The following is a 20,588-nucleotide window of genomic DNA, read 5'->3' as shown; positions in this document are numbered from 1 at the left end:
GTAGCCTAACCACCATTATCCACCAATAATCGCAAAAAAAGTCAGTGTTTTGTTATTTTCTATAAGAAACAAAGTGTAATTTTTCAAGTTATGTCAATTTTTTCACGAAATTCAAACAATAAATGCCGTTTTGACACTCTTTAATGTGGAGTGACAGATCACTATATATATTTAAGCAGCAGCGCCACGCGAGTTAACGCGATCATCTCTTCCCAATAAACATGAATGAACATCTGAATGTATATTGAAAGATACAATACAACTAACTTAAACATAGTATATCTCGTGTAATCACTCAATCGGTGGAAAAACATCAGTAAAACAGCTTGTAAACAATATCCACGTAGCATTACATTTACCTCATTTAACTCTTTCGCTAAATATATGCACTATTTCAGCCTTTATATTCATTATATTTTATTTACCTCTTAGTGATGTCTTGATTATTTAAGGTATGTTTAAAAATTGATAGCCAGTGTCTAAAATATTATACTTCAACAATGAATTGGAGTAAAAACATATAATTAAATGTAGATGTTAATGCAAAAACTGCATTATGTGCAGTTTACATGTTTGCATACAATTTGTTATTTGAGTGTATACTATCGGCGCTTTTGCACTGCATGGTACGGTATGGTTCGGTTCGGTACGGCTCGCTTTGGCGCTTTTCCACTGCATGGTACGGTACGGTTCGGCTCGGCACGGCTCACTTGTGGCGCTTTTCCACTGCATGGTACGGTACGGTACGGCTTGCTTCGGCTCGTTTTAAATGGTACCACCTCTGTTGAGGTTCCAAGCGTACCGTACCGATACTAAAATGTGACGTGGAAGCACTGTAGATCACTGATTTGTCAGACAGACATTATCGTCACTACCAGCCTCATTGTATTTGCGACATCAAACCCGCTAGATTTAAAAAGCCAGTAACAGCCTCCAATGTTTTAAAACTACTTGCTTGACTTGCTTGAAGAAAAAAAACTTCCAAAAAAGAAATGGCTGAATCGTGGTCAGTGGACGAGAAGCGCAGACGTTCCTCTTGATAGTTGCCGAGGAGCGGATAAACTATAACGATCAGTCATAATCCCACCCGCTTTGAAGCGGTACTAACTGCAGTGGAAAAGCAACCGAGCTAAAGCGAACCGAGCCGTGCCGCGCCGAGCCGAGTCGTACCACGCAGTGGAAAAGCGAAGCAAGCCAAACCGTGCCGCGCCGAGCCGAACCGTACTGAGCCGTACAGAGCCGTACCATGCAGTGGAAAAAAGCGCCATATACTATTTGAATAGCAACTGAATTTAGGCTAATAGTTTGGGCTCTGTTGTTAACCTTTAATATTATAGTAATGTGCAAGTATAGCTTGTTATAGGGTTCCTGTATAGCTTACAGCATTAGCATAGATAATTTGTTTATTCTTAAGAAACTTTAATTATAACTAAATTAATTTAAAGACAGACACACAATTTGTTCAGTAAACCACTGTTTACCGTGACGTCAAAACCGAGTTACATCCCGAACCATCACCAGCTTTCTCGCGTCTTTCAAAATAAAAGTCTCGACTAATGAGAAAAAAAATTCTGTTGTTGATGTTGTTTCTCCGTGACCCCCTCAGAACATTCTTGCGACTCACCAGTTGAGAAACACTGCAAAAGAGAGGGATTTCATCCAATGAGATTTCAATGGGCGAGGCTATCTAGAGAAACACCAAAAAGATAACCAACAAAGGTTTCTGTCGCTTGTCACAGTCATGGCTGGTGAAGGCAAAGAAATATTTCCATGGTAAATATAGCTTTTATCGCTTGCCACATTATTGCGTTGCATCTGGTTACACTGTGTAAAATAACATCATGAGGTTTCCACCTTGTGGCTCTAGAAAGGTGAGAGACTGAACACATCTAAAAGCTCAGATGCTGACTTCATTTGACAGATTTCATTTAGCTTCTTTGCCCCTGCCATCAATCAAACAGGTGGAAATGTACACCCAGTGTATGGTGTTGATTTGCTTTTTCTTGTACCTGCCAGAACCCACCTATGGCTAAGACAAAACATCCATACGCGACAGTAGTGGTTCTCAACCTGTCTGCTCTGATGAGGTTTAGGACCGAAGGGGGAACCAATGCTCAACGAAAGTAATAAAATGTAGCGAACCATACAATCATTCATAGTTATATAATACAATGCATTTGGAAGCCCCAAATTTAAACAAAAATGCTTTACATACACTACATCTCAAAAGTTTGGGGTTAGTCAGATTTTTTTAATGTTTTTTTAAGTAGCCTCTTATGCTCAACGAGGCTGCTTTTATTTGATCAAAAAAACAGTAAAAGAGTGATTTTGCAAAATAGTATTAAAAATGTGTTCTATTGTAATATTAATATGTCATTTATTCATGATCAAAGCTGAATTTTCAGCATCATTGCATCAGTCTTCAGTGTCACATGATCCTCTTTCAGCATTATCCTGAACATTGTATTTTAATCATTTGTATCATGTACCATTGAACAGAAGAGAGGCTCTCTGGACCGTAAACTCATCCTTAAAAAACCAAAACCTACCCGAGTCCTTCACATAAAAATCAGTACTGGTTTTCATAAACAACCTTGGAAGTCAGGGAAGGTCTCATTTTTTAAAGATTCATTACAAGCTGTTCACACATTGGTAATACAAAAATATTCTAAAATATAGCCCCTTTAACTTCCAACAATATAAAAACATATGGGAGGGGTACAAAACATCTGTTATCTGAATAATAAGGAGGAAAAACAACTAGGTCTATTTGTTGTGTAAGCGTGGCGTTACACACTCACTAACTGAACAATTGCTCATTGGAGTCATAAAATTATCAATGAGTGAGGAAACTCAATACGCTTTCATTGAACCGCCCTCATTTGTACACCAGATAAAATCCTTCTGCGGGAGAAAGGAGAAAAACAAATAAAAAAATAAAAAATCCAGCATAATGCACTAGAGCAAGGTAATACAAATGATTTGGATGCCTGACTCATTATATTTCCCTCATCAAACTGCGATAAACTACAGATTTCCCTCCTAAAGCTGTACAAAATAACTCATCAATACATCACAGCAATAATGTCATATATTTAGCTTATTAGAGATATGGTGAAATGAACATGCTAATGTGCTTCGCAGTGCTCCACTCCCCTCTGAGGACGTCTGAGCGCTAAATCCAGAGTTCGGCGGCTCAGGGAGGCCTCGTCCCACTAAATCATGTCTGCTGATTGCCCCCACAGACACATGTTCGTGGTCCTGATCCATTTAGCAACCGGCTTGGCTCATTAGGTTCTGACACAGAGAGTGTGTGTGTGTGTGGGGGGGGTGGGTTGGATTGGGAGATGGGATACCAGTCTATCCTAATTAGACTGAAGCTCAAACCTCAACCCACCCCCCCCACCCCCCCAACACCCATCCCAGCGGAAGAAATAAATGGAAACATTGCTGATTAACCTTTTATGGCCCCGCAGGAAAGTGCATGCATCTACAAATAGCAAACAAGGTTTTAAAAAGATAATAAGAAAAGGTTAAGGAAGTGAAAAATGTCCCCCGGTCCATTAAAAATGACACACATGTGGTTAAACGCAGTGGTTTGAGTCCTGTCTATTGAATTACGAGGAAGAATGGATGAAGTAGCAAGTAGGAGGCTTAGAAAGCCCTTCTCTGGAGGCCTAGTTTATGAGCATGCTGATCAATGGTTAATTAAGCAGAGAGAGACTGAGCAGCGTGAATGAGAGAAGAGGGGTGAAAGAGCAAAGAAAAGCTACAAGAATGAGGGGTGGTCATGGGAAATGTAGTCTTCTACAATTACAACGTTGTTTACATGGGCAGTATTGGCACTGGAATTAATATAAAAGCGGTTGACATTTCATCTGACGGCATCAAGAGGGGCTTACAAATTATTCACTATGTCTGAAAGCTCTGAGATTGCCGCCTCTATTTCCTTTAATCTCTGTGTGATTAACTAACAAGGAATTATATTTTAAGGTTTCAATCATTCAAATAGGCAAAAGGTGTGTGAGAAAGAAAGAAAAACCTTCCCCCAAAAAACAAGGTCAATGCAAAGATGTTTCCATCATTATGTTATGTAATAACATATTTATTATTGCATACTACAATATAAATAATTTCTGACACTACTACTTAATTAAAAGTATTTCCAATGGATTGTATCCATAAGTAGTTAAATTAAACATAGGTCAAAACAGTATAGAACTTATCGCTGCAGGTTATAACTTTGGCACCACTATGATTTTAAATAATTTAAGGAAGCAATTAAAATGGGCTGGATATTTTACGATGTAGAAAAAGAGAGCGGGATCTTGTGATTCCTCTTTCTCAAGATGAAAGACATGATTCTTTTAAGATGATACAGTACGTTTGGACAGAAGACAAGGCAGAGTTTTTTATTAAACTCATAAAAGACAAAAGTTTAATGGAAATACTGGATCCTAAACAATAAACAAAAATGCCACAATTTATCAAGACCTCGAAGCAGATGTGAGGAAGAAACACCCAGAAACACCTCATACGTGCCGCTAACAAGTATAAGAGGCTTTCCTTGTCTTTAATGCTTGGATAACACGCCTGCGTCTCCTTCCATTAATAATAATGGCTAGTACGGTGGCTGAGATATACTTAAATCTACTAACATCCGTTGCCATGATTTTTGGAATGATTTATCGCGAGAGGGAAAAAATTAAGTTTTAGTTGCATAACATCGGTTAATGGAAAAGCCGCCATTTCACAATAGTTTTTTTATCGACATTTAGAAAATATCGCAAACGTTTTTTTGCAAATCTGTAATGGAAACTCAGCTATTGATTTACAGCCAAAACATTGACCAAAAATAACCTGATTTGCGTTTCAGTTTCACAGGAATAGTTTTACCCTCTTGAGGTGTCGTGGGCTAGTCGACGAAACACTGAGGACGGAAGGTTCCCACTTGAAGACCCTAGAGATGTTCCCTACTCCGCTCAATCCAGAGGGTTGTTATGGGGGACCGCACTGTGGTTGCAGCCGTTGTGTGTGCTGACGCGCAATACACTGTATTAACACCAGACAGAAGATTCACGTCACCAGATGGAAAGAAGCGTAAATGGATGGAGAAGCATAGGTTACTGTAAAGCTACGTCTTAGTTGGTGATTATCTTGGCGAAAGCCGAGTACAAATCAGCATGAAGTTTTAACATCTACTCTCGTGTAATGGAAATCATTTTACAATACATGTAAATAAATTGTTGCTTCAGATATTATCTGTAATGTTTAAAGGGAGAATCCTGCTCACTTGCATTTATTCCTCTGCTCATGATTTTCCTTCTTGGTTCCCAAAAAATGTAACTTGAGGATCTCGTATCAGCCCCCGTCTCTGGTGTTTTATGGGATTGCACAAGTGACATCCCACTTCCCTGGGTTATGCCCATGTGCTGTGGAAAAAAAAAAAAAACCTGTAACATATTATGTGCCTTTCCCATGAGCCTGTCAGTGAGTGACATTAACATCCTCCGCTGCCCAGCAAGGTGTTGACGTGTCTATGTCTCTGATGCATCACGGTTTGTCCCAAAAGACTCTCGCTCTGAAATTGGTGGGTCTGAAAGAACAACCTGCAATATCTGATGCACCACAACCAACTGCCAGGTGCCCATTATTCTAGTGCGGGTAAATGGATTTTCTTTGAGTGGGGGGGCTGGCAGGCTTTGTTGTCTTTTTTAAGATTGGTGCTTGCTAATGATAATGTGCTTCCCTCTCCAAAGTAATTACATTTACATTTTCACCTCTCCATTACACTTTCACTTCTACATTACACTGTGCCTCGTTTACAAAACAAAATGCTCCGAACAAACATATAATCCTCTGAAGTGTTCCGGGACGCCATTATAATAAACCATCCACTTGTTTCTGAAACTGGGATCCTTCTGAAGTCTGTACAGAGACCCAAGCGAACTGTTTAAACTGGACGAGACAAAGCGAACGTTCTTTCACTCGTCCTTCTGTCCTGTTGTCGGCAGACTCAAGAGTCAGAAACTGAACACACATTTGTAAACTGTATCAGTGTAGACAGCGTCAGGGATTACAATGGGTTTTATGTTTTTGACACGACGCTCACATCCAGTGTAGGAAAATGTCAGACGTTAAGAGACTGAACTCCAGTGGGCGGAGCCTATGAGGAGATGATGTACAACTATTCATTAATGTCTTGCTCTGGAGGCAGTCATATGCAAATTAATCTGCCCGCGTGATGTCACAAATCCCTCAATAGCAAAACAAGCTTGGTTAAATGATTTGATAATAATGATGAGGATGATTTAAATTATAAAACTTCCAGGATGTTTTTATGGTATAAAGGATCAAGGTAAATTTAATTTCACATGTCATGACCCCTTTAAAAAATCCAACAGAATTCCATTTATATTTAAGGAAGGACAGAATATCATAGAAACTTAGGGGTTTTGCACATTGTCTCGTGAAGGGGAGAAATGGGTGGATGTGATTACGAAACACTACATGCTAGATTCAAACTTGAATTATCTACATAAGCACCAGAGCTTTGTGTGTCAAAGCAAATGTACAAACAGCGAGAGCACGACAAATGTTTTTTTTAAATATATTTACTGAATTCAGTAACTATTGATATTGCAATTAACACACTATACTTACAACTAGATTCTATGGAGTGAAGTGACTATGGGAACCTTTAACATGATGCCAACTCATCTATACAGCACTCACCGTATCCGCCCATCTTTTTCCGCTTTCTGTTCTTTTTTTCTGAATGATTGATTCAGCCTCGAGGGAAAGAAAGAGCCTTCTGATTAATGAATCTTGAAAAAGCCACTGTTTCACGTGAAAAATGGCAGAGCACCAAACACAACGCCCAGCGTTTAAAAAGGAGGAAGAGACGAACAGCTCGACGAGCAGAATCGGCCAAGAAAACCGTGTCATGCTTTCTTTTCTTTCTTTTTTTATTTGGAGACTTGAGCTCACCTAATTCCCTCCCTCCTATTTTCTCTCTGAATCCCACCCTCCGTCTCTTTTGCCCAGTCTTGGCTCAGTGTGGATTTTTTCACCATTGATTGTGGCAGTAAAAAGAATGAACAAAAAGGGGGAACAAAAAGAAACACTGGCGAATGCTCGCTATTCTCTCTTCTCATTCTTATGGCAGAGGTATAATTCACCCTAAATCAAAATAAAAAATAAAATTATATTTTAGTGCCTTTTAAAAATATATTAACTTTTTTATTATTGAGCATTATTTTATAATACTTTACATAATTTAAAATTACATATAATTAATATTTATATAAAATATTATATCTTACAAACGATTGAAAATCACAATTTTAAAATACTTGTGTTTTTATCACTGTACAGCAATGTAATTTTGTTATTATCAGCATAAATTAAATGCAACAAATACTATATTACTAAGTTACGATTTCAATCATTACTTTTGCAATTGCAAAAACTCTTAACATCAAAACAAAAAAACCTAATTTACATTTTGCAAAAGATTTTTTCTTATCTATTTTGATCTTAGCATGATGAAATATGACAGACAGTGTTCTAGACAAGACCCACTGGCCATAAAAAATAGCCACACACTGTATTAGAGTCTGTAAGAAAGTAAGGGAGAGAAATGAGGGAATAAAAGCGTACTTTCGGAAAGAGTAGTGCATCCGGGCTTGAGTGCAGATCCTTGATTAGCTTCTCCATTCTCCATCCTCTCTACTCTCACTTTAGGCTCAACCAATACACCTGCTGCACTGATCTGGGACCAGCTGCTGGGCTCTAATATTGACACGGGTCAAGTGGCCAACTCTGCACTGCAGAGGACTATTTTGACCAGCAGGGCTTTACTGAAGAAGAAAAAAAGAGAGAGAGAGAGAGAGAGGGGGGGGGGGGCAGCACTGCAGTCCTCAATGCCTCCGTCACCCTCCTTAACCTACATAACCAGCCAGCCAGAGACACACAGGCATGTCCTCAGCGTGGAAATACTTCTAGACATGGAGGGAGAAAGAGCGGGGAAGCTAACAGAATGAAATGGAACAGAATCTGAGAAATTATACATTACGTTGTATCACCAACTCATCACGATACATATCACAATACTATACTTATGCCATCTGCCCTTTATTTAGCACACCTGCTTTAAACACGGAACTGTTGAAAATGACATCAGATAAACACAGAAATAAATTAGAATATTGCTAATAGTATCCGAGGTGTAATACTGTGAGAAGAACCAGAATATATCAAGAAAAATATTGCGAAAAATCAACCCTATTAAGTTTATAATTGTCTATTTTTCATCATAAGTAATATGAGCTTTGAAATTACTTTTTGTTTAGCATCACCTTATTTTTAAACCCATGTCTGCCAGATTGTTTTCACATTTCAATCAGATCACAATCCTGTTTGACTCAGAAATATGCCTGATTAGGAAAGTAAAGCGAAAATGGCATTTCATGTTGATGTTAGGAGAGAGAGAAAAGGCTGGGGAGAAACACAATAGTAAAAATAATAATAACAGACTACAGACAGAATAGGGGCTTTTGAATTGAAGATTGAAGATTGAATTGTATGCGATTAAAAGAGCAAAAGCGAGGGTGGTGTGGGCACCCTAGCCTCCTCTATTGGCCAGCCGCCCCTGGGAGTAAGTATATGTAAACTGTGTGTTTATGCTGCTTTTTACACAGGTTTTGTATGGCATGCATTCGGCCAATCAACGTACACTTACATCACTGGTAGTTCCTGTTGTGCTGGGTTAGACACTACCAGAGCCGGTCTACGGAGAGACTGGCCCCTCCCAATTAAGTCCTATTGTACCGAATTTTGGTTGTAGTTCCACCAGAGTTCCACTAAGGGGCAATCACCCATGAGTGCAAAATGAATGGGAGTCTATGGAGCTAGACAGCTAAATTTGTCTATTCAGTAGACGGAGAGTAGACGGTCTTTTGTGGCTGTTTGAACACATTGGATCACATGAGTGTTAACACTACGAAAACAATCCGGTCAAATGCGTCTTCAAATTCCTCTGGAAGTGGTGCAAAGTGGACAAGCTCAAAATGTTTTACACCTGTATTTAGTGTTGTCCACTTGTGATCTGATCAACCAAAACGCATCTTAATACCAGGTGTAAACAGTTAAATCGTTCCTAGTTCCTGTGGTGCAAGTACTTCTGTCAATAGTAATAGGAACTATGGAAACGTTCCTCCGGTGCGAAATCCCCTCATGTTAAGTGCTTCATTACTGCAACCTGCCTGTGACAGCCAGCTGTCATTTCACTGGCTATTATGATGTTAGCACTTACTGTGTGCTGTCTAACGCCTATTATACATTAACATTCAGACAAGGGCACATATAGACCCAGGCATCCAGAGCAGACAGTAAAACACACACATATAACACACTGCTATCTGAACAAACACCCTGATTGGACAGAGACGTCAAAATAGAGAAAAATCAAGAAAAGGGGGTATTAAAGGGGGTACAATATCTTGATATTATGGTGTCCAGCAGACTGATGCAACCAGATTAGTATCAACACTCAAAATATATCTGTTTCCCAGAATTCACAGTTTTACCAGGAGTAGCCAGGACCCACTTGCCATAAGAGCAGTCATTTGGCTTAATAGTCTCCTTCAGTGTGTGTGTGTGTGTGTGTGTGTGTGTGTGTGTGTGTGTGTGTGTGTGTGTGTGTGTGTGTGTGTGTGTGTGTGTGTGTGTGTGTGTGTGTGTGTGTGTGTGTGTGTGTTAACAAAACAGGAAGGAAATGGTGTAATAGCCCACTCTATTCATTTCATCCCGCTGCTCTGATGGTGAATGCATTGCATGAATTCCATTCGAGGATAGACTAGTAACAAACACTTCTATTTATATCCCTGAAATTTGACGGAATATGATTACAGATATAAAGTGTCTGTCTGTGTGTGTGTGTGTGTGTGTGTGTGTGTGTGTGTGTGTGTGTGTGTGTGTGTGTGTGTGTGTGTGTGTGTGTGTGTGTGTGTGTATCTTACATAATAAATATACTAATCTAGCTGAGCTTCATCGTGCAATGCGGATTTACTCAAATCCCCTGAACAGCAGGAAGAGGAAATCAGGCCATAGACGAGCAGTGACCTTGCTGCGCTGGTCACGTAATGCATGCCGGTGACTAAACAGAATATCAATGCAGATCGATGCATTTAAGAGATATCTCTATCGATACCTCAGACACCTATGTGTTCAACCTGCAACGATTTCCATTAGATGGATGGATAGAATTAACAAACAGCAGATGATGAATTAAACACTCCATTTTAAACAGATTTCTAAACATAAAAACAAGAAAAGTCACGTAACACCATCACCAACTATGTTTATATTTTTAGATGCTTCTTATTAACACTGAATGAGTTTAACAGTGTCATGCCTGGGAAACCTGGGCAACGAGTCATAATCTGAAGACCACGCCCACGGGGGGGAAACAACCCAACCGTCTCCATTGACTTTGCATTGCGAGAGGCTGACTCCTTCTCATTTATGACATACCAAAAGACAGAAAAATGCCTAAAAGCTGCTGAGTGACAAGGTGTACAGCAAACAAGCTAAAAAACCCAGAAATACATTTTTATAACCTTCCGAACCGCAAAACCCAGCCTTTAAGAAAACAAAAGTGGATACAGGCAATAAGACGTGGAGCATCAGCAGGAAGAATGGGTAAATTGTGGGATCCTGACACTCAGTAGTTCTCTCAGGTTCACATAGGGTGGTGAAATAAGCAATTGACATGGCTAAAATTATGAATGTTTTTTTTTTTTTACAATATCATGTCGCGTTCCAGTGGGCGTAGTTCTCAGAGTAGTTCGAGGACTAGTTGCGCTCTGTCTCAATTGATCCACTTTTATGTCCTGAAACAAACCGTTTTTTGGCTTATAAAAATGTATTTCTGGGTTATTTAGCTTTTTTGCTGTACACCTTGTCACACAGCAGCTTTTAGACATTGTTTTGTTTTTTGTTATAAGTCATAAATGACAAGAAGGCAGTCTCTCGCAATGCAAAGTTGGTGTGGGCGTGGCCTAAATACGCTCTGTCTCTTTAGCGTTTCGTTTATATCAGCATGGTCAGAGCCGTTGAGCTCGATAAAGCCGCATTTGACAGCTTTTGACAGCCACAGTCTAATAGATTCACCTTTTAGATTTAATATGAAATTGGTACTAAAGCAAAACAGTGAACATAGTCCTGCTTGTGTAGTTTCAAAAGTGTGTAATTTATGTTGGTGCATGGCACCAAGTGGTGTTATCTCTTCACCCCTTACTCTCTCCTCCTAAATGGCGCAAAAAATCTTACCGAGCCCAAACTTCTTATACAGAGTTTATATAACAGAATTCTACAGGAAACGTGTTTGGAAATGTAACATTTTGGAGAGCTGCTACACCTCCAAGTCTTACATCCCAACAGGTGCCTCACACACCGAGGGATGTGAATGCGTGTGTGTGTAAGTCTATGTGTGTGTCCATTCATGTCTTTAATCCCCTTGGCCCTCTTCACTGGTCTGTTTTATAACACAGATGCGTGAGTATACTTCACACACCATGATAGCCGTGTGTGTGAATGTGATTCTTTTGAGCATTTGACCTTCCTCTGACCTTAAAACGAGAGCCTATAAGAGAGAGACAAGTGAGGTGCTGTGAACAAAAAGAATAGAGCAATCTATCACAGGGGGAGGGAGGAAAACACACAAACCAGAAGAGACAGGAGGACCATCACACCCTAGTGAGGACACAGATCTCATTAAAATGGCTGCCGAGTGGTGACATGATGGCCAGCATTGACTTAAAGCTCTGAGATGCATGACCAGAGAGAATCTGATGTGAGGGAATCCTGCTTTTATCTCGTTCTCTTTCTCCCTCCATCTCTATCCCTTACATCCCAACATCACACAGCTCTAATCCAAGACCACTAAACACCTGGATAGGTTCTGTAGACGTAAGCCCCCTTCCTACACACAACAGAAGCAGATAGAAATGACATGAACCAGGAGAAACCATCAAATCTGACCTTTTGACAGCCCTACCTTTTATCCCTCAGCTTAATTCAACCATGACAATACAACACACACACACACACTCACTCGCACACATACATCACAGGCTCATTCAAGCATAGACGAATCCGAGGAGCTGCTCTGAATGAACAGATTCCGGGCAAAGCGAACGAATGCGCAGGTAAATATACGGCGTATTCAGTCCTAGTATTAGTACACAGAAATCAGTAACTATCAAGTGAACACATGGAGATTCAAGAGCCTGGTGTCCAACTCCCTATCTGGCTCAGTTCAGCCCATCTGTTACAGGGTACGGGACCAGCACACACACATATACTTCTGTGCACATCTACACCCATATGTTTGGTCTCTCCATCTTGTGAGATCACAGAGTCTACACTCCAGCAAGGCATCACACACATAAAACACATGAACACATGCTCATATATCCTCCAACAATGTGGCCTCCTGCCTCCCTGTCTTTAATCAGTTCATTGAAATCAATTAGTGCTCATTGATCCGCTGCTTCTGCATGAATAAACAAGACATGCTGTCTGGTGCTGCTGCTAACACACACGCACACACACAGCAAACAGCTGAAATGGCCCGTCTGTATATTGCATCCAGAAAACATTCTTGAGAATTGTGCGCTTTCAGTTTGTTTTGGGAACAACTTTTATGTTCCAACATGGTAATGAGGATAAAGTAATGGTTTACAGAGTCTGGTGTGGAAGAACATGTTAAATAGTTTGAGTTGTTAGAGTTATCTTAGAGTTAATATCAACAAAATGATTGAAAAACATGTTCTTGACGTAGTTGACCATGAAGACGATGAGACATTGTGACCATAATTAATCAGCTTCAACTAAAACATAGCCTACTGTTGACAAAATTCTGACAAGAAATAAAAATTATATTAATTGATATTAACAATCCGCTAAAATGTTTTTTTTTTTTTTTAATTATACATGAGATTTAATCAAAAGTATGCACAACATAGGCCTGGCGTAAATGTGATATTATACCTTATCTGCATTATGTGACAAAAGAACAAGTTATCTTTAAAGGTCCCCTGACATGGGGTTATTTTATTATTTTATAATGTTTCCTGGGTTGCCCTTATCATTTTAGTATGTTTTTTAGATCAAAAATAGTCATAATTTAGAAATAAAATGCATTTTTCCTAACCTGATTTTAGCCTCTGATTTGAACACTCTGTCTGAAGGGGCGTGTCTGCTGTGGGATTCAGTGTAAACACGGCCACTGCTGTGATTGGCTGACATGCGTGCATATGAAATAGCTACGTATTACATGTGAAAGTCTCTCGAATACCTTTACTACTGCTATTATATGTTTTTACTAATACAGCTATCGAGATTAACGAATCGTGAGAAGTTTTTAAAGTATTTAGATCTATTCCCATCACATAAAATGTTGCTGTGATGAGCATTGAGCAAGCAGATGACAGTCTGTAGATCGCGAGACTGAAGATCTTATCAGTGCAACGCAGTTTCTGCACTCTCTCTAATGCTTTCACCAATGCAAACACAATGATGTACATACAGTAAGAGCTTCGTTGTGCAGTCACGTGCGTTATTGATTTCATAACGAGTTGTCCAGATAAACTCGCGCTGTGTGAAAATTTGTTCTTTGATCGATTTCTGTATATAATTTGTTCACAATTTAAATAAGATTATTTTTATCCTACTAAAAGAAACGATGTGAAGGTGATATTTTAGTCACTGGCTTGACTTACTGATGCATTAACAGTATTGAACGATTTTGAGAGAAAGATTACCTTTCTGAACTTGAACTTGAGTTGTTGCTTGGTAGCTCGATCGATTTATTTTCAGACGTTCATCGAGGCCAACCCTGTATTGGCCCAAGTTGAGGAAACAGTCGTCGGTGAAATGTTTGGACCATCCAAAACTTTGGGAAGTTGTGTCGGCGCATTTCCAGAGAAAATAAAATTAACCCATTGTTTCTTCAGAGGCTCGGATGAAGGAACTAAAAAAAAACTTTTGTGTTCATTTGTACATCCGAACACTGGTCAACTGCCATGCTTCGCTCGTTTGCAAGCCATTATATCTCTCTATTCAACTTTTGTGCTTCGATGGTCACACGCCATGATATCTCTCGAGGATAAACTAAAATCGCACGATTTATTAATTTACATAGAAATTAATAATTTGATACAATGTACTTATTGTGTACATGTTTTTACATTGTACTTATATTGTGAAAATACTTGCATGTAATTACAGCAGTAATTATAGTATTTATACATTTATAATTACACTGTTGACCCTTCCCTTACACCTTAAAGGGATAGTTCAACCAAAAATGAAAATTATTTCAGTATTTACTCACCCTCATGTTGTTCCAACCCCGTAAGACCTTCGTTCATCTTCGGAACACGAATTAGGATATTTTTGATTAAATCTGAGAGCTGGATCACTCCTCCATAGGCTTCTAAGGGATTGAAACTGGTTCCCCGAAAAGTCATTAAAGACATTGTTAAAATAGTCCAAGTGACTAAGGTGGCTCAATCTTAAGTTCATCAAACGACGAGAATGCTTTTTGTGCGCAAAAAAAACAAAAATAACGACTTTATTTCAACTATTCATTTCCTTCTCTGTTGGCCTCGAGTCAGTTCTTAAGGCGAGACACGGCAGGCAAAAACATTGTTTTTTTTTTTCACTGGTCAATTTTGAGATTTTGGGATATTTGTCTTCAATAACATGTCTTCTTTCAAACTTGTGGTGAAGAAAAGTCCAAAATACACATTTAGGTCTTTATTTTACTACACTTTGTCTTTTTGCGACTGTAGATTTCTCATAAATTCATCAAAAGTTGTCGTTATAAATCATCCCTCTGCTCCGCGATCTGCACCCTGTCATCACACACACCGTTAGAAAGCTCTCTCTCTCCTGAACAATACTGCCGGATCCAAATATGGTCATTTCCTTTTTATCAGCAACCAATCCTGAAACTAAAAGGGGGGATTTAACTCTAAATGCGCAATCTTGATGCTAAATCTTTAAAGCCTGTTTTCTCAAAATGACTTTTCTATCGTACTCAAAGTCCGAAATCTCCAGTTCAGTAGCACTTATATACACCAAACTTCCCAGTCTTGTACCTAGTTATATTATGAAGACATTTACAGAGGGATCTGTAAATATATTATTCCTAGCCTGATTTATATAACATTTTATTCCAAAAAACATGGCGAAAATCTTTTTTTTAAGGCTATTGGCAGTATATTCTGATAAATATAGATAGATATCCATAAATCTCTCTGTAATTTGTTTCCCATCTAATATGTGAACCCAATGAAAAAATAATTTGGATCTGGCTTTATTCAATACTCAGATTTAGTTTTTTTAAATATATGCAAATGAGTGCATATTTAATTAGATAATGCCTAATTTGCATATTTAAACATTAAATTACAGAAAACTTGTAATACATTTTTTTTCTCATCTTAATGTAGGTAATCAGCTGGGAAAGTTTCATGGTGATATCTGCTAGCTAAAAAAATATCCTATTCACCTGTAGTGTCTCGCCTTAAGATTGAGCCACTGTAGTCACTTGGACTATTTTAACAATGTCTTTAATAACTTTTCGGGGAACAAATTTCAATCCCTTAAGAAGCCTATGGAGGAGTGATCCAGCTCTCAAATTTATTCAAAAATATCTTAATTCGTGTTCCGAAGATGAACAAAGGTATTATGGGGTTGAACAACATGAAGGTGAGTAAAAAAAAAAAGTTAAAAAAAAAAAAAAAGAATTTTCATTTTTGGGGGTAACTATCCCTTTAACTCACTCTTAAACCGACCCATACCACCACACCTGTTCCTAACCTTACCCGTATCCACCTCAATAGCAGCAAAAGTGTTTTACAATACAACATGAACACAATAAGTACATTGTACTTATTTTTCAATAGTATAGTACATAGTACTTAAAGCCACTTACTATAAAGTGGGACCCAAACGGTCAAGCAGAAAAACTATTATTTTCAACCCTCACTCTGAGCCTCTGTCTGAAATGATCAGTTTTTAAGGGGCGGCTCAAAGGCTTGTCAGTAAACAGCCACTGTTATTGGCTAAGGTCATTTCACAGGAAACAGTATCAACACCCATTAAGTGCTTTGAAAACGTGATCAATATAAAACCGAAAAAACACATAATCCTCTGACGTGTTCCGGGACGCCATTATAATAAACCATCCACTTGTTTCTGAAACTGGGATCCTTCTGAAGTCTGTACAGAGACCCAAGCGAACTGTTTAAACTGGACGAGACAAAGCGAACATTCTTTCACTCGTCCGTCTGTCCTGTTGTCGGCAGACTCAAGAGTCAGAAACTGAACACACATTTGTAAACTGTATCAGTGTAGACGGCGTCAGGGATTACAATGGGTTTTATGTTTTTGACACGACGCTCACATCCAGTGTAGGAAAATGTCAGACGTTAAGAGACTGAACTCCAGTGGGCGGAGCCTATGAGGAGATGATGTACAACTATTCATTAATGTCTTGCTCTGGAGGCAGTCATATGCAAATTCATTTTGCCCGTGTGATGTCACAAATCCTGCAATCTCAAAACGAGATGTTTCTGGAGCTTGATTAAATAATGTCAATGTCTTTATAATTCAATTCAATTCAATTCAAATTTATTTGTATAGCAGCTTTACAGAAAGTGCAGAGGAAAGTGCATAATGAGAAGGACGTTTTAAACTATGAAACTTGCTGATGTTTTTTGGTACAAAGACCTCCTATATGATAAAAGATCAAGGTAAATTTGATTTCTAATGACCCTTTTAACATGTTGAAGTTACAAGTCAATCAGAATGTGTGAGCCACTTTGTGAATATACAAACAAAAAACAAGCTTAAACATGTTGTTCTTTGTCAAATGTTGATATGTTGACATTATGGGAAGATATACAGATGATAATAAGTTATATAAAGATGACAATGAAAATGTGCACCATGAAATACATAAAATATTTTTTTCTTGTCATATTTCTAAAAAGCATAACACAGCTATATATTAACAATATTTGCTTAAATTTCTTTGAAATAAAATGTTATTTTCATAGACTAAAATTAGATGCCATTTGAGTACACAAAATGAGTAAAACTGACTAAAACTAACGATTACGAATACAACAAAATTCTGACTAAAGTTAAAGGATATTTTGGCCAAAACTTAAACCCCTACTGAAGAACTTTAGGATGATTTGGAAGAAATCCCTGCCCAACATTAGTGCTTCACTGAGGCTATGAATGGGAGCAATCGTATGAAAAAATTATAGCAACAATGTAATGGTTATGACATTTTATCAGTGAACACAAATGGGTGTTGTTCGGTGGTTTTGCAGCAAGTGGAAAAATGAACATCTATAGTAACCAATCAGTCCAACACAAGGACAGTCACACAGTTGCTCCCATGTCCCATCCATTATGCTGCTCCCAAATGACACAGTGAGCCCCATATCTGCTATTTGGGCTAGAGAGAGAGAGAGAGAGAGAGAGAGAGAGAGAGAGAGAGAGAGAGAGAGAGAGAGAGAGAGAGAGAGAGAGAGAGAGATCAGCATTCCCTGCTCACAGAACAGAGCGCTTCTGTCTCTTCTCAATTCTGCTATCCACTAGGTTTGGAATGGCCATACTAGGATAGCATATAAATGTGGCCCATTCTTTCAGACTATGTGTGTGTGTGTGTGTGTGTGTGTGTGTGTGTGTGTGTGTGTGTGTGTGTGTGTGTGTGTGTGTGTGTGTGTGTGTGTGTGTGGTAACTGCTGCTCTTGCTTCGACCTCTCCTCCCATCAGATGTTCGGCACATCAGTGAACCAGCGATTACTTGTCTTTGATATATACGGTGATAGGTTTATGTTCCTGTGTGTGTGTGTGTGTGTGTGTGTGTGTGTTGCAGGAGGACAGAGAAGGATGCTGGGGGCCGGAGTGATTCTTTGATAATCAAATTTTCATGCTTTATGACGTCAAAGCCCTTTCAAATATAAGAAAAGAAATGAGACAATATATTGTTGATACTTCAAATACGTGTATAGGAGAGACTGGGCAGTGTTGTAACACCATCGATTTAACAAATTATTCATGGACTAGAATAGATGGGATGACATCACTACACATGATAAGTGACAGTAAAATATTTATGTCTCTGTGTACAAATATAAAGGACCAATTTTGAGGTTTAAGAAAATACCAAATTCACACATAAAAAATGGATTTGTTGTATTGTTAATGAACAAGCATTTCATATATAAACATGTTATCTGTTGATATATATATATATATATCAGGGTGAACTGTACTTTACTGGGCCCATAAAGATGACACTGTCAGCTTAATTTGTTTTAATACTTTTCTGAATTTGGCTCCGATTACGCTACAGCTTCCTGTTTTTAATCTGGTGATGGCTTAAACATGTATATATACAGTAATATATAAACAGTAGCCTTTATTTGATCACAAATCCATCGCAAAAAAGGTCCATGTTTTCTGTTGGTGTTACAACTCAGTGGGGTTGGTATACTCTTTGCAATTGACATTCATTTTACATTCATTTAACAATTCCAATGCTGGTTTAAGTTTGGGAATATTATATCAAAGTTTGAGACATAATGCTAGAAAAGTGAGACAACAGTGTCTGGTTTCTGGGGATAGGCATAGAAAGGAATCTGCTTTGGCCAATAAGGAAAGAAAACATTAAAGCATGATTAATGCGCATATTAAAATGGGTCAATATGCACGTTTATTTCCAGACACACACACAATCATACACGCGACAGCACCATCCGCGCGTGCCCGTTTTGCCCCAATTGAAACGCGCGGGGAAGAAGCATTTCGGAAAAGGGTTCAGAACAGGTTGCAGCACCACACAGTTTAAACAGCAATACATGGTCATTTAATTCCCTTTATACCAAAAACATTTTATGCACTGTTTCAACTGACCCTGCTGACAATCAAACAGCCTAGCTGTTAGTAAATTACCTGGCTGGGAATGAGCCGTAGGCAGAAATCCGAGGTCTGTGTATTGATGATCTATGGGTATTTCCCTGTGTTGTCAGTCGTTGGTCAGCGCAATTCCATCAGCCTGAGCACGGAATAAACCACAAGATTCTCCGTTGTCCAAGAACAGCTGCAAATGTTTCACGGTTTCTCCCGACAACACCCCGACATAACAGACATTCACAGAAAACGATTTCAAAAGTGAATAATCGTGCACGCGCGTGGCTCCATCAACGGAACGTCTACGCACTTGAAGTCTAGTTGGATTTGTCCGTTGAAAAGCTTGTTTAAAAAATGTCAGTCATCTTCTCCCTTAATAGCGCATATGGAGAAAAAACGCGAAATAAACACGAATTCACTTCTATGACCTGTTTTCCCCTCTGTGTGTCTGAGCAAGACACTCTTTCGTGATATTTGACGGTTTTCCGGCTACAAATGCCGATTTTACGCGCTGACTTTGGCAGCGAAGTCTCGAGTTTAATCTATCGGTCTCTCGAGCGTCTGATTCCGGCTACTGAAGGCGGTCATGATGCTCACCGGCTCCGCTGTCGTTTTCCCGTGATTCCGGGAGCTTGTGCAACGGGAGAGATGAGATGCTGTGAGGTTTTTGATTGCCCGTCTCTCTCTAGCGCTCTCTCTCTTGTGCGCGTTCACGCTCTCTGTGACGCTCTGTATCCAAGCTGGTCTGTCGCTGTGACAACGCGCGCATCCACACACACCACTCTCAGCATCCCTGCTGCATTCCTATGCGTTACATACAGGTCTGATGGTCACACACCACAACTGTAGTGGTGCTGCCAAAAAACAAGGCAGAATGTTATATATAATAATTATATGTTTGATTTCTCTCCTTCCTCTCGCACGAGGTCATCCTCGGTTCTGCATCAGAATGACGTCAGGGTATTTTAAAGTGACAGAACCCCCTCTTGTTCACCATGATGACCCGATGTTACAGTTTTTTACAGTAGCTAGGACACATTTCTCAATACTTAGGTCACTTGTTCAAAACTCTTCACACAGTTGAGCACAACAGAAGTATATGTGGGCTAAACCGTGGATCATTTATCATTGCTTTGGCACAAAATGCATTCAATGACTACATCTTTCAAATTACATTAATTGTTTTCTCACTTCGACACAACAACCACCAAAACTCTGTGTACTTACAGGCCAATTTGCACATGCTTACATACTGTTTTCAAAACTGTTAAACTTATGTTCAAAACAATAACATAATACAAAACTGAATATGACAGCAATTTGCTACATTTCTACAGTGATATTGTAATGAAATATATTTTGAATCTAAAAATGAAATGCTATCAAAACAATTGGACAAATGGACCAACCACAGCTGATTCCTATTGTATCTGTATCGGTGAATGGTGTGTACAAATTCTTGTGTTTTGTAATTAGTCTGTGCAAAAAAAACACACAAAAAAGACATAAAATATATTGAAGCATTCTTCATCATGTCTGATTCATTCCAGTAAAATATATTGGAGTGAATTCTAAACAGTAGA

The 20,588-nt window shown here is 38.9% G+C and overlaps 1 protein-coding gene across 2 annotated transcripts in view; it reads right to left on the bottom strand.

Annotated features, from left to right (window-relative positions):
• nlgn2a (neuroligin 2a) overlaps positions 1-19,923 on the bottom strand; it is a 266,646-nt gene extending 246,723 nt beyond the window's left edge. Inside the window, exon 1 of one of the 2 annotated variants that reach the window (XM_077227550.1) lies at positions 19,048-19,923. The gene's annotated coding sequence lies outside the window, so the exon portion shown is untranslated. The remainder of the gene's footprint in view (positions 1-19,047) is intronic. The other variant, XM_077227549.1, reaches the window with a different exon arrangement.
• Positions 19,924-20,588: the final 665 nt, after the last annotated feature.

This window comes from Siphateles boraxobius, unplaced genomic scaffold (assembly GCF_051911475.1).
Source record: "Siphateles boraxobius isolate OS27281-9 unplaced genomic scaffold, OSU_SipBor_1 130, whole genome shotgun sequence".
NCBI lineage: Eukaryota > Metazoa > Chordata > Actinopteri > Cypriniformes > Leuciscidae > Siphateles > Siphateles boraxobius.
Note: the sequence above shows the minus strand (reverse complement) of the source record. Positions and strands in the feature narration are given on the sequence as shown.